Genomic DNA, 16,785 nt, shown 5'->3' with positions numbered 1-16,785 from the left:
ACTAGCAAGATTTGACCTTGGGCAAGTCAGGTAACCATTCTGGGACTCAGTTGCTTCATCTATAAAATGAGGGAATTATATTTGATTACTTTTTATATCTAAATTTGTGATCCTAAGCTAACTAGCTAGTGACATACAGACATAGATACATTACATACATACATACATAAAGACATATATACATATATGGCAAAGTACTAGTCACTTAAGGAGATATTCAAAGAAATATATGTATACATAATCATCTCTATTTGAATCCCCATTGTATATTTATATGTTATATATGTATACATATATAACATATAACATTTGCTATTTATAATTATTGTTGTTCATTCTTGATTTTCAAAGACCAATGGCATCAAAATATGATGGGTGATAGCTTGACTTGCATGTGAATCACATTTAAGTAAAGAAGCATTTCACAAAGTCCTCACTCTCACCAATAGATTTAAGGCCTATTGGTTACCTGTCATCTAATTTAGCCTGATTGCTGAGATGGTTTACCATTGAACACACTACAGATTCTTAGAATCAGAGATGAGTTGGGTTGCAACAGTATTATGAGATTGTCTTGTGAATTCCATTATGTGTAATGCTGAGCTGCTGGTGGAATAAGCGTCAAGGAGAGACTTTAGTTTGAGAATGCATCCTCTGAAAGAAATAAAAGTAAAGATATACACAAAGCATTGAATATTGAAAACCAAACTGAGACTTTCCCCTGAGTCATAACAATGTAGGGAACCTGGCCCTATTATATGTCCTTGACTTCTTGTACTTACATTCACAGAAATGTTTCTCCCCCTTAGTAAGATCCTTCACTCTCTACTTGCTTGAGCTTAAATATTATGTTTTTTTGTCAGTTGAAAAGCTGATATCTTCACATGTTTTGGAACTGTGTTTGAATCTATATAACTTCTACATTTCTGTTTTCTGCTTTCTTTGAAAAAAGAGATTAGTTTTTAAAATTTTCTTTTGTGTAATCAGAATTTGGAGAGTTTGAACCAAAAGTTTACACTAAGAAGAAGATATTCTTAATTCAGGCTCAAAGCTTTAAATTCGAGATATTTAACAGGTAACAGACAGCTGTAATTCTAGACTAATACTCTTGGACACTGGAGTAGATACTAAGGTTGGACTGACCCTGTTCCAGGCCTATAGCAAGGCACCATTCTTTTAGCTTTTGCAAAAATATGACAGATTTCAGATCATATGTATCCATTCCACCTGTAAGCCTCATTCATATATAATACCAAATATATATATATATATATATATATATATATATATATGTATGGGCATTGCATACCTATATAATGTATTTAACATGATGTAATATATTACATTATATATAATTATTTACTAAACTTATTATATCTCACACAGTTACCAAGCACTAGGAGAAAATATATACAAGTGTACCTATCACTGTCCTGAAGGAGCTTGACCTTCATACATACATGCATGAAGGAAATAAAAGTACAGATATACACACATATACATACATAACACATATGCATACATGTATTACACACCTATATGTATATAAAATATGCATGTGTGTGTGTGAAATGCCCTGTTTGTTCCAATACAGGTGGATAGGAAATTGTAGGCAAAACCTCTGGCCTTGTGCCATAGAACAGCAAAGGCCAAAATGAATTAAAGTCTGTTATGCTTTTGTGAGTGTGTGTGTGTGTGTGTGTGTGTGGTGTAGTGTAATGTATAAACATTCAGGAGTAACATGTATAGAATAAGGTAAAATCTCTAATATTCAACAAATATTGTCAAGCTCTCTTTTTAAACACTGTAAAATTAATGAAGAAAAAAGTGAGGAAAATGATTTGATGGTTAAAAGGTAATATAATATGTAATCATATATGTGAACAGATTATTATTTATATCCAAATACCTTATTGCAAAGTGATGATACAGATATATTAAGTATGTTTCAGATTAGCTTTGTTTTAAGCTTCAATGTATTATATAATTTAAAGTAATCTTAATGTATTGATTATACATATATAATTGTTTTAAATTGTATATCGAATTGTTTACTGTTTTAGGATGGGGAGAGAGTTCAGAGGGAACTCAAAATTATTTAAAATAAATATTAAAATTGTATTTACATGTAATAGGAAAAAGCAAAATATTATTAAAATAATCTTAATGTATGTTTAGTCTTTGGAGGAAATCTAGGAAAAGAATCATGGAAATGCCACCTGTGGATGAGATGGGACTAAGAAACTTTCAACATTTCTGACATGCATCTGATCCTAAGTCAGTTGAACTAAGACTTTAGGGCTAAATGGATGACCTCCCACAGATGGATTTAATGTTTAATGTCTGGAAAGCCTTAGGTTTTATCTGACTTGCTCTTTGAAGGAGGCCCAGCTAAACAACTAACCTCCCTGGGGCTTATGTTAAATATGTTTCTCTGAAGTTTATAAGTAAATCGTGTTTCTACCTTTCATTTATAGCTATACCTTTTTTTTTATATTCATTTATAAGGATTCATCATATATAAAGATTTCTACATCTTTTGCAAGATTCTTCAGATTTTGCTGAGAAGAGAAAAAAAATTATTTATGTATTCATTCCCCTCCCCCCCATCTTATTTCTTTAGTCAGTGACCATTTATTCCAGTTGTTGTTAAATTCACTCTATGTAGAGCATTCTGTTAAGTAACATGTGAGGATTTATTGAAGTAGAAATTAGGCTTAAAGGAGTTGGAAGTCTAAGAGGATGTACAACACTCATATACACACAGATATATACACATAAAATATGAATATGTGTTACATACACAACTATGTATATTTACATATTTATACGTGTGCATATATATGTATTCATATAAACACACATATATGTATATATATTCTATATCTGTTTATGGAGAGAGAGACAGACATATAGAGAGAGACAGAGACAGACAGAAACATAGAAAGAGAGAGAGCAAGAGAGAGAGAGAGAGAGAGAGAGAGAAATAAAGATTGGTTCAGTTGTTTTTCAGTCATGTACAGAGACACAGAGAGACAGAGATAGCAGTACACAGAGAGAGAGACAGACAGAAAGATTGATTCAGCTGTTTTTCAGTCATGTACAACTCTTTGTTACCCCATTTGGGTTTTTCTTAGGAAATAGAATGATTTCTCATTGTCTTCTCCAGCTTATTTTACAGATGACAAAATTGAGGCAGAATTGGTTAAGTGGCTTGCCCAAAGTCACACAGCTAGTAGCTGCCTAAGGCCAGATTAGAATTTAGGAAGGGTCTCCCTCACTTCAGTACCAAATCCACTATACCACTTAACTGCCAAAGGAATAAAGGACACTGTTTCAAAATATAGTCTGTATCCTATGAAGTTTGTATTTGGATAATTGAATGAAAATATTTACTAATTCTTACTATGTTAAAGGCATTGTAACAAGCTTTGGGATATAAATGCATGAATGATAGTCTCTGTTTTCAAGAAGCTTATATTCTAAAAGAAAATAATACATACAGAGGATTGTAGCTAGAGATGCATATTTTAGACAAGGAAATTAGAGGAATGTTGAATGCAATGGACAAATGATTGACATATGGTTTCCAGGAATGGCAGTGCTGACTGGATTACTGTTTTCAGAGCTAGAGTTATAAAGAAAGTCAGTCAGTCACTAAATAAACATTTATTAAGTGCCTTCAATTTTCCAGGCACTATATTAAGGATTGAGGATACAAAAAGAGACAAAAGAAAATCCTGGTCCTCAAGGAGTTCACAATTTATAGGAGGAGACTGTTTTTTATTCATCCTTTATTCTTGAGGAGGATCAATGAAGTCATCAGGGTGATGTTTTGACTTGCAAGTGAAATGGATTTAAAGGAAGTTGAACTGTATAAAGTCATTATCTTTCCTCTCTCCTCCGGGGTCATCATTGTTGGTTGTCCTTAGTTCTCAGAGTTCTCTTAGTTCTTCATGGCATCAAAGAGGTGATACTGTGACATGCAAATGAGGTAGATTTAAGTGAGGAAGGGTTTACAAAGTCACCTACCTCACTTTCCCCCAGAGCCATCTAGGTCCAGTAACCAGATATAGATCAAGGTGACTGGAGATGGTCCTGAATGCAATGGGAGACCTTGTCCTTTTTATGTTAAGGACTTCAACAGTCTCAGTTTGACTGAAGCCGCATCCATTCAGTGATTAAGGCTAAGTACAATTGAGGCAAAGCATCTTCTCTTTTGCCTAGTTCCCAAATAAAATTTGTTATTTTAACAAATAAATAAATCTGAGAGGGGAAGACTCAGGATTTCTGGCCAAAGCAGAAATGACTGCTATTTATATTCAATCTGAGTCAATCAGAGCCCAAACAACAAATAGGTCTTGGTACCAGATGCAGTGGGAGACATTAACTATTTTTTAGCTAAGCTCTTTCCCATGCCTCAGTTTACCTGAGTCAAAAAACATTCAATAGTTAAAGGCTAGGTACAAAAGGCTAGGTACCCCAAAGATGGTCTGGTTTACTTTCAAGCAAACAAATATGCAAAATCAAGTTAAATGCAGGATAAAAAGGAAGGAAGTAAAAGAGGGAAAGCACTAGAAATAAGAGAAGTTGGGAGGTTTCTCTTTTGAAGATGAGATTATATTTGGGACTTAAAGGAGGTCAGGGAAGCCAGTAGTAGAGTACCTAGAACTGAGATGGAGTGTCTTGTTTGTGAAGTAGCCTTGAAGCCAGTATTTTGGAATAGAAGAATATATGATGAGATGGAAAGTATAAGAAGACTAGAAAGGTATTAAGGGAACAAGACAACATGCTGCATTTGATCCTGGAGGCAATAAGTAATTCCTGGAGTTTATTGGATGATAAATACCAAGGGTCAAGGGGAGGAGGGAGAAGGGTAACATCATCAGACTTATGCTTTAAAAAAACAAACAAACAAACAAACAAAAAAACCAACACCCACTTTATCAACTGAATGGAGGATGAAATGGAATGGAGAGATGGGGGCTGACTTGAGGCAGTCAGATCCACAAATAATCTTTTAAAATAATCTAAATGTGATTGATGAGAGCATTCACTAGACAGGTGGCAGTATTAGAAAAGAGAAGATACTGTATTAAAGAGATGTTAGAAAGGTAAAAATAGGAGAAGTGTTCTTGTACTATAATAGCTTTTCATGGAGATTGGCAATGAGACAAAAGATTATTAATAATCAATTATGGGAGAAATCTAGGCTTTTTCCCTGTACTATTTCCTCATTCAAAACCCAGTCTTTGAAGGACATTACTTACCTCTGCTAAATTTTACCCCATTTCGATTATTTTATCTAAGCAAATTCCTATCCATTTTGTTCTCCTTAGGTTTTGGAGGGGGTAATTATTTAATTAAATTGCCCAAGGCTGGCAAATTCAGAAGTAAATGATATAAAGTTACATTCCTTCAGCTCTTTATTGGAATAGTTCCACCTCTTATTGTAATATTCATTCTTTTCATTAACTGTTAATCAGAGTTGATTGCCACCCTGAGAAACACTCATTCTTTCAAGGGCATATAAACTGTGAGCCCATCACCATGATCCCCCTTTGGTCCAAGAGAGAGACAACCAAATGATCATTCCTTTTATTAATAAAATGATAGCATTATTAACAAAATGATAACTTGCCCAGAAATTATGTCTCTCAATATTTCACATGATATGAATTTGAAAGTTAAATCTGTACATTCTGAAGTTAAAGTTTTGCATCTGAGTTTCTGAACATTTCATCAAAATAACTGATCAAACTGGTATTTTGTGCCATATTCAGAAGTACCTAATCTGTGTTCCACCAGGCAACCCACTTCCCTGCCCTGGAAGTAGCACCCATAGAAAAGCACCAGGGACATTCTAGTGTCCCTAGAGTTGTTTAGAGGTTCAAATGAAATAACATATGTAAAGTATCTGACAAACTTAAAACATTATATAAATGCTAGCTAACTATCCATCATGTAACCTGTAAAATTTATCTTCCTATTCTCATGATAAACAATGGCATTTTAATCAATGTTCTTTCTTGGTTTTTAAAAAGCAGGGACAACTTATGAACCACTACACTGAATCTTTCTGACTCTAATCTACTGAAGCCTTAACTTTTCTGCCTCTTCAAGGTTTCCTGAATATAGGAAGGTTCATTCTCCCTGCAGATTCCTGACATACACAATATTTTCTCTTAATTAAAGACCATCCCATAGGCTTTAACTACTGAGAAGCTTCTAATCTTCATCAAAACACACACTGGAGAACATCAAAACAAAGAAGGATAATTGTTGTTTTCTTTAGATGTGGGTTTAGATGAATTTGAAGAGCAGAAAATTTCTCTTTGCATTGATGGAATTTTCTATAGCTAAACATTAATGAAAGAAATGTAAAAACTAACTCTTCCCCTTAGAAAATGTTCACTCTCCCCATACTGCTTCCTGTGGAAAATCTCCAGTCTTAGCAGTCTTAGTACCTTACAGATTTTTTTGAAAACTTTTAAAAGAAACTGCTTTTTTGTGTTCTATATATTGCGTATTCAGTAGCAACTACTAAATTTGCCCTGTAACTTTAAGATTTGTGGTCAATGATGAATAAAGGTCAACATGCCCAGATTCCATATGGAAAGGAATTTTAAAAGGAAACCCATATTATTAGCATCATTGTCACAAAGAGTGCTAAATGGGCCTGTGTCAGTTTTTTTGGGTGTGTTGCTACCTCTATCTTGTAGTGAAAGGGAAGAAATCTTTTATTATACAATGGGGAGTGGAGTAGATTCGGTCTTTACAGAAGACAGTATGCAACACTTTCTCTTATGAAACATCTAAAAAGTAAATCACATTATGGAATCTCATTAAAAAAAGCTTCCTTTCCCACCAGCTATACCCTAAACAATTTATTTCAAAAAAGAAAAAAATATACAGATTAAAAAAAGAGATAAATTCCTATCTCATTTTATAATTCCATATTTTTATTTTACACAGAGCTGACCTTTCCTCTTCATACAAAAGGAGCTCTGAATAGAAGGTAGAAGGAAAATATTAATGAGGATCCTGGGGATGTTATAATTTATAGTTTCATTTTCCAATAGATTCTATTTAATATGGTGTCACTAATGTGGAGGTTACATATATATTTAAGACAACACTGCTTTCTTCCATTGAGGTGTTGTTTGGCTTATGATATTACTTCTTGACTTGATTCTTGATATTATATTTGTCTCCATAGTAATTACTGTTGTAACAGACTATGGCATAAGAGGAAAGTGCATTGACCTGAAAAGCATCAGGGTATGAGCCCTCCCTATATAGCCATATCCTAGCTTGTTTTATCATGGTTAAGCTACTGATGTCTTTGAGCCTCAGATTTGTCACATAAAATGGAGATAAGAATATATACACTAACCAGCTCCTTAATTAATGTGAAAAAAAGTGCTTGGTAACATTTAAAACATTTTCAGTAAATATCCAATCTTACACTGGCAACTGCAAAGTTTTACCTGCTTCCCTCCTTCCCCTTTTAAGTTTTCTTTTGTACACAGTTTTTATTGCATAACATTTAAAGTCTGAGAGAAATTCTAGGGATTAGTGTTAAATAAGAGTTCAGACGTCTTGCTATCAGCATCTTTGTATCTCACAACCAGGGCTATTTAGAATGTGGCACAGTCAAAATTCTCTTCTCCCTATCTGAATCCTAGCACCAAGAGATTAATGGATCTTGGAAGACACCATCAATGGACCATGTTACTACATTAAGAAGGCAACTTTGTGTTGTTAAACAGTAGGAACCACTTGATTTGAACCTGACCTATCCCTTAAAAAGTTGTAACTACATACTTCTCCTCACTCTCCATCCCCCCCCCCAAATGAAATGAAATGAATAGCCAGAAAATCTGTAATAGAACTTGAAATCTAAGAAGATGAAGTTTTGCTTCATTACTGCAGATATACCAGAATAGCAGGTTAAGAGCAAGAAAGAAAGGGAGAAGTTGTGTTTGTGTTTTGTTTCTTTGAATTAAGAGACCACTAATAAGTCGCCTGAAAATACTACTAACCAGTAGAAAAATATAGGGAAGATATACATGGGAGTTCTGATCTCTCTCTCTTTGTGTCCGTCTCTGTCCTTGACTTTCTCTGTCTCTCTTTGGCTCTGACTTTTTGTTTGTATTTATGCTTATTCCTCTCTGTCTCTCTGCCTCTGTCTCTGTCTCTGTTTCTTTCTGTCAGTCTCTGTTTCTGACACTGTCTCTGTCTCTGTCTTTCTGTGTACGTGTATATAGTATGTGTGTGTATGTGTCTAGCACATGCAAACAATTCCTCATTTTCATATATCCATAATTAGAGTTTCCTGCAAATGCGCTGCAATAGACTACCAATATCAACTCAATGACATCCCCAAAGAGGTACTCATCCATAAGAGAAGTCTATTTGTTTTAACAAATACTTGTTATGTCTGTGTCTTTAGGATTGTTGTTGAAAATGATTTACTCTATAAAAGAAGATTTGACTTGTTAAAATATCCACTTTAGTAAGTTACTTCAATGAGCATTTATTTATTGAATATATTGTATGTGCCTGATTAGACTAAGGAGTAAGGGGAAAACATCTCAAATTCACTGTGAATGATAGAATTTTAGGCTTCTAGTGTAAAAAAAATTATCACAAAAAACTTCCTAGGTATTTCCATTCAATCCAGTTATTTTATATGTACTGAAAAGCAGCTATGAAAAACATCAGTTCTATGCTGATATAAGGAAGTAGAATGCCATATTATAGCTATATTAGAAGTAAAGTTTAATTTCAAGATGGTTCAAACCCCTGTTTTTCCCCTCCACTCCTTGTTTCTTAGACCAACCACCCAAAATTAATGCTAATACAAAAACTAAGAACATGCAATAAAGAAAAATATAATATGTTGGGTTCTAGTGAAGGGTCTTATTTCCATTCAGGAATTTAGTTGTGCATATTTACAACCAGCTGAAGGGTAAAATTTAAGTAAATCAATAGTCATATTTCTGCAATTCTAAGTAATTATTTTGATTATTACCTTTAGAAGGACTGAATTACTTATTTCATATGATCAAAGATTTACAGCTGGAAGAAATGTCCATGCTGTCAATCCTATAAATCATTCCATCAACATTTATTAAGCACCTTATACAGCACAAACATTGTGCTAATTGGTTATGGAGACAAAGTTTTTATGTGTTATACTTGTGCAGAGGATATTTTAAAATAACAAGGAAACACTACATTTTGACTTTATAACCGTTGTCTAGAAAGGCAAGAAATAGCTTATAATTTATTCTGAAACAAGTGAATCTCAACATGAATAGTTAGTTAAGAGCTATTTCTTTTTGAAAATCTCAAATACTGCCATAGGAAATAATTAAATTCACCAGGTGACATGAGTCTATGAAATTGGCAATATGAAGGGGCCAATTCTGTGCACTAAACACTTTCCGGAAACATGGAGTAATGTTATTCATGCTGATTTTGCCCACCTGTAGCATAATGCTTTTCCTTAGGCTAGAGTACAGACAAATGGAAACAGAATCCTGATGAAGAAAATGTCTAGCATGATTTATGTGTGGTCTAACTGAAAGTGGTGGGGGAGGAGGTAATAGTCTTTCCAGATGCCTTCTATTCCTATCATTCTATAGAAAAAAGAGCATTCCATGGAAGTATTAGTTCAGAGACAGAAATGGAAAAAAAAATAAAAATAAGACAAAAATTAAAGAATAATATGAACATTTAATGAAAAAGTCGCAGTGAGAAAAGAGAAAAACAAGAAGCACTGTGATAATATATGTAATAATAATAATTTCTATCTTTAGATAGAAACTATTTAGATTGGTGAGGAAAAAAAGTTCTTAACTAGTAATATTTATTGTAAAAAACACATAATCATCAAATTTAAATGCAATTTTTAGAGGTTATTAGACTGCAAGTATTTCTTTGTATATGATGTGTCAAGAAGAAAAAGAATATGGTCACCCAAGTAAAATTAGATACATTTGAAAGATTTTTATTATTTGTTGTTGTTCAATCATTTCACTCAAGTATGATGCTTTGTGATCCCTTTTAGTTTAGTTTTTTTTTTTTTTTTTGTAAAGATTCTAGAGGGATTTGTCATTTCCTTCTTTAGCTCATTTTAGAGAGGAGAAAACTGAGGCAAATGGGATAAATCAATTACTGAGGGTCACACAGGTAGTAAGCATCTGAGGATGGATTTAAACTTCTGTCTTAGTGACTCAAAGCATATTTTTATTAGAGTAAGTCTGTTTTCAGTAATGCCAATCAAAGGCATACTCCGGTCCCAATCAGTGAAAATAATCAGACCCATAAATTAATTACATTATTTAAATTTGCACAGCATTATTTCTACTAGAAAAGAACAAATCGCCATATTTTAAGTAATTATAATTTTTTAATTGTTCTAATATGAATACATGTGTCCACTCCAGGTGATTCATTATTTGCACTACTCAGGACCTGGAAAGACCTGGGTCCTGGGTATGAATTCACAAAAACAAAACAAAACAAAAACACATAAAGTCTTAATTGAATAATTGATAAGGTAGTACCTGATCTAGTGCTATATTTGACTAGGAAATGACTGTATTACAACTGGATCGTTTTTTAAAACCATATAATACAAAACAAACAAAAGCAGAGAAATTTTGCTCTAAGATGTCACCTTATTATTTCCTTATATTAAAATCTTATTCTAAAAAAGAATTTAGGATTTAATAAGAAAAGAATCATGGACTCACAGAATTATAATATTTCAGAGTCAGAAGGGAACCCTGTATCATTAAGTTCAACCTGTATTGGAAAATGCATCCCTTCTAAAATACATTTTACAATAAGTGGCCATCTAATCTGTAAGGGAAACTTTTGATATCTCCTTACATAGTTTATTTCATTTTTAGATAATTGGGTTATTATCTGTATATGTAGCTAATCATGGCAATATCCATATCTTTAATATAATTATAATACTTCATGTTTATATTATATAAATATTATTTGTGATAATTATATTATAATTATCCATGCCTATTTATTTATTTATTTTTTCCATAATATATACACATTTATGTATGTATATGAACATATATGCTTATGAGGAAACTTCATTAACCAATGAAGTTGAACAATTTCATTGTAAGTTGAAGTCTTAAAAATTTGCATAGAGCACTAAGAGGTTAAAGAACTTACTTGTCTAGGAGGACCAGGCACACAAAATATCTACTGGAGGAAAAACAAACTCAGGTCCACTGTGATTCTGTTGCCCTCCTCTTCCCTTTCCTCCTTTTCCATATTATTCAGTCCTATCCCCTCCTCTCTCACATTTAAAGAGTGAAAAGGTCATGTTCATCTCCAGCAGGGGGCCATGAATTGACTGAGGGGGAGGAGGTTCCTTCTGTCACTCATTTTCAGCCTTTTGCCCCAAGATCATCTCTCCTTTTCAGTTCTAGGTACAGGCAATAGAATTCCCACTCGACCCAGAATCAAACCATGGTGACTGGAGGATTTGCAACCAACCAGTCCAAGAGGGAAATCCTGAAATACCAAGGTGCTTTGGAAGCAAGCCCAGGCAGGACTTTGGTCTTGCAACTTGGTGGAATATTGCTACATAGGAAATTAGATAAACTGTAACTAATTCCTTTCCTCTCCCCAGAGAATAAAGTGATACACCAGAGATTATGGTCCCTAGGTATAGGGAGAGATGCTTTTATGTTCACTTTTGCTATAACTTTGAAGTAAATCTTCCTTTGTAAAATTTAATCTGAGAGTTAAGTGGATAAATAGAACTATGGTAGCATAGACACTGTAAAATTGAAGGAACACCATTAGTCAGGTTTAGATCCAATAGCAGAGAGCCTAGAGAATTCAGGGGTACTGAAGAATTTGATGTAGGGCTTTCTTTGTGTAAATGGAGAAGGCAACATTCTAAGGCTATGTTACAAAAATTATCTCTCTGTTGATAAAAGGATTTTTATCACTTAAGAGTCCCACATGTCAATGAAATCATAGACTGTCCCTATCCCAATCCCAATTTGATATAAATCACATGGCATGTCCAGATTGGGAAATAATTTAGGTATCATAAATACCAGACTCTTTAAGAATAAGATTTAGGATATTGCCTGTTGATATATTTCACCTATAATTTTTCATTCTTTATAATGGGGTAACTATCATATCTGTCTTCAAAGGCAGGACGTTTGTACATCTGCTGGTCTGTGCAAACTGCCTTCATTGGATTACCCAGAATTATTTTAGTAAACAGGCCACTATCAAAGGCACCTTTGCTATTGACTATAAAGCACATCAAACCAGAATACCTCTTATTTGTAGCTTGACACACCTTCAAGGAGATCAAATGCCCAGAAACCTGCCAGCTGCAGTCACTTAAATAGAAAAATACTTTCTGGGGCCAGTCCAGGTTTTCAATATTTCAATGATTGTTTGGTCAAGTCAAAACCCTTTACATGCCATGAAAGCATTTAGTAACAACTACTTGGTATCTGACACCTGCTTAAGGGTTCTCTTTGCAATCTGTCTATTATTCAGATCTTTTATTCTCTTCTCTTCTCTTCTTTACTCTGGCAAGGAAGAAAGACATTGGCAAGCTAGATTGTGACATTTGTTTCAGGCCAAATTGCCTCACCAGGATAGACCAGCAGTTCATGTAGTCGAACATTTTCTTTCTCATCATGAAAGCAATGCATTAATAGTTAGCAGAACAGAATCTAATAAGGGACTGGTACACATAGGCTACTATAAGCATGATAACAAAAACATTAAAACATCAGGAAACATAACACTAGCTTAGAATCATGGATCAGTTTATCTTGTCATATGTGATTGTAAAGAGAATCACTACATCAATCCACTGGACTAGTATTGATAATACTTTTGAGTGAAAGCATGTAATAGGAGAACTTGCACTTGAAATTACAGCTTGACATAATAATGATTTTTTGAATCTTATTAATCATTTGTGAGAATTATATGATTCCCTGCAAGTAGTTTCAATAGAAATAGAATATTATTTATTTTCCCCTGTATCATGTTGAGAGCTTGGTGTTTTCTGGGGAGCTCACATTAGGCTTTAATGTCTGTGAATTGCAACAGTTGGCAGGAGAAGAGGCCCAAATCAATTGTTACAACTTTAAAAAAAAGTTAGAATAAGAAATTGGCATTAACAAAGACTTAATAGTGGCATTAAAACACATATTTTCTATAGTAAAAGTAAATTTTGGGAAACAAGTTGTTATCTAAAATGAAAAATGCATACCTTTTGACCCAGCAGTGTTTCTATTAGATTCATATCCCAAAAAGATCTTAAAGGAGGGAAAGGGACCCACATGTGCAAAAATATTTGTGGCAGCCTTTTTTTTAGTGGTAAGAAACTGGAAACTGAGTGGATGCCCATCAATTGGAGAATGGCTGAATAAGTTATGGCATATAAATGTTATGGAATATTATTTTTCTATAAGAAATTATCAGCGGTATGATTTCAGAGGTTTGGAGAGACTTACATGAACTGATGCTAACTCAGCAAGCAGAACCAGGAGATCATTGTACACACCAACAAGAAGATTATATGATGATCAATCCTGATGCACATGGATCTTTCATCAAGGAGATGATTCAGGTCATTTCCAATGATCTTGTGATGAAGAGAGCCATCTACACCCAGAGAGAGGATGATGGGAACTGAGTGTGGATCACAACATAGCATTTTCACTCTTTTTGTTGTGTTTGTTTGTCTTTTATTTTCTTTCTCATTTTTTCCTTTTGATTTGATTTTCCTTGTGCACCAAGATAATTTTATAACTATGCATGCATATATTGTATTTAACACATATTTTTACTGTGTTTAACATATATGCTATCTAATGATATATAAGTTGGTGGAGATGGATACCAAAGTAGCAGTTCTCCTCTGCTTTGTTGATTAATCAGTAATTTTTAAATTTGTGCCAGCATAGGAAATCCCATTCTTAGCAAAAAGTAAAATCCATTGTATAAACTCATCTTCATCTCACTATTGTGACTGTTCTTTAAAATTCTGTTGAGGAAACATATAAGTTATCCAATGATAACTTGCCATTTTGGGGGACGGGGTGAAGGGAAGGGGGAAAACTGGAACACAAAGTTTTGCAAGCTTTAATATAAATATTAAATATAAAGCTTTAATAACTTTAATATAATAAAATAAAAGACTTTAATAAAAATAAGATGAAAAATATTTTGTAACAGAATTCAGATCATAGAGTACATGAAAGAAGTGAAACAAAACAAAAATTATGAAAAGGAAAGGAGAAAAGGGAAAAAAGAATGGCAAGGAAAAACACAAGAGAATTTAAATAGTTTATAAAAAGATAAATCCAGGAAAGATAATCTAGGAATTAAATAATATAAAAAGTATAAAATAACAAATTTTAAAGGAAAGAGAATCTGAGAATTAATAATTTGTGTGAAAATTCTGAACAACAACAAATGCTCAATGCCTTATCTCAAGAATTTGTAATGGAAAATTCCTATGAATTTTAGAACCAGAAAGTAAAGTAAAAAGAGAAAGAATCTATGCCTTTTCTCAGGAAAGAAATATAATTTTCATAAACTAAATCCAAATCAATCCAAACTCAAAAAAACACTATGAGTACTCAAAACAGAAAAATTCAAATATTAATGAACCATGGAAAGGATTACAACAACATTTGGAAACTATCAATATAGAGGGGAAGAAAGATGAATATGACCAATATAAGGGGATTATGGGAAAATAAGAACACTAATCCATCGTAGGTAGAACTCCAAATTTGTCTAGCATTTCTGGAAAAAAAACCGAATAAACAATTTGAAATTATTCCCCAAAAAGTTAATAAACTGTGTGAAATCTTTGACTCAAAAATAATACTACTGGGCTAAAGAAAAAAGACCAAAGAAAATAAATTAGGACCGATATGTATGAAAAATATTAGTCTTTTTTCATTAGTCTGTAAGCTTCTTGAGGACAGGGACTATCTTTTTCTTCTTTTTGTATTTCAAGCACTTAGCACAGTAATTGATACAGAGTTGTTGCTGTCATAATTGTTGTTGTCACCATAATTGTTATTATTGGATTTTTTCTTTGTGATCCCATTTTTTTTTGGGAAGGGGTTGGCAAAGTGATTGGAATGGTTTGCCATTTCCTTCTCTAACTCATTTTACAGATGAGGCAAATGGACTTGTGACATATTCTTAATAAATGTTTGCTAAACTAAATTGAAGGCTGAAATGGAAGATTAAGGGAATGTCTACCTACTAAGGAATAGATAACAAAATTGTGTTATATGAATGTAATGGCATAATAGTACATAAAAGAACTAAAATAGCGGACAGATTTGGAGAAAATTAGAAACACATTTATAATCCAAAGTGGAAATTAAAGCACATCTCCAATTATTAGTAAATGGATAAAGAAAATGTAGTATATGTATATGTATAATATTATTATGTCATAAAAAATGAAGAAATGAGAAATTTTAAAGGAAATTTGCAAAAAATTTATGATTTAATGCATAGCAAAGTATTAAGAAGGGGGAGAACAATTTATATTATGGAATAATATTGTAGAGAAAAATTAACTTTGAAGAACTTTAGAACGTTGATCAATGTACTAATAATCTAGAAAACCGAAAAAAATGAAGGTCATACTTATGACTTTATAAAAGAATGGAGAATAAAGGAGTGAAGAGCTGAATGAATAGACGGAATGCAAAGACAAAATTTGGTTTTATTGACAATCAGCGTCCAAAAGTTAAGGATTGTAGGCCAGATATGCCAAAGTAATGCACTCCCAAACAGAGCCCCAATGTAATTCCTGAGGAGTAGAAAGGGTATATTTGCCAAGAGATTTGTTAAGCTGGTTAAGAGGATTTTATCCTGAAATTTGAAGATCAGAACAAAAGATAATCATTTAGTTGGAAGACAAGAATTATTACAAAGAAAAAAAAGACCAAATAGTGTAGAAAGTACCTGAAATTTCTTTTTATGTTTAGATAATGTTTAGATAAGATGCAGTACATGAACCCAATCTAAAAGTAATGTAAGACATGTAGGTAATAAATAAAATGAACCTAAATTTTAATCTATTGAGGTAAATACAATTTCATATTATTACTGAGATTTGAAAGAATGGGGCTCATGAATGTAATATAATAATGTATGATCATGTATTATTTAAAAACATGTCTAAGAGAATGATTGTAAGAATATGTAAAAAGGTACAAACCTCAACGGAACACCAAATATCTAAAGGTAGAATAATGATGGAAGATATATTAGATGAGGAAAAAAGAAAGCAGAGAAGGAATAACATTGGTGTGAAAATATATTTAAAAGTATCTAATCAGATATAATATGTTTTTCCTCAACAGAATTTTAAAGAACAGTCACAATAGTGAGATGAAGATGAGTTTATACAATGGATTTTTTTTTTTTTTTTGCTAAGAATGGGATTTCCTATACTCACACAAATTTAAAAATTACTGATTATTTAATCAACAAAGCAGAGGAGAACTGCTACTTTGGTATCCATCTTCACCAACAAAGACAAAATAGTTGAAAAATGGAAACAACAATAACCTTAGAAGAAAGTGGACTTACCATTCTAGGATTTCCATTTGAAACGTACTCAAAGAAATCAGACTTTCAAAACTTCAGTGGTATGTTAGGTTTGGTTGATCTCATTGTCCCCTCCCATCCTATGTCAGTAGGCTATACTGGCTGTAA

Source organism: Sarcophilus harrisii, chromosome 1 (genome assembly GCF_902635505.1).
Source record: "Sarcophilus harrisii chromosome 1, mSarHar1.11, whole genome shotgun sequence".
NCBI classification, from domain to species: domain Eukaryota; kingdom Metazoa; phylum Chordata; class Mammalia; order Dasyuromorphia; family Dasyuridae; genus Sarcophilus; species Sarcophilus harrisii.
The sequence above is the reverse complement of the archived record's forward strand: the minus strand, read 5'-3'. Positions refer to the sequence as shown.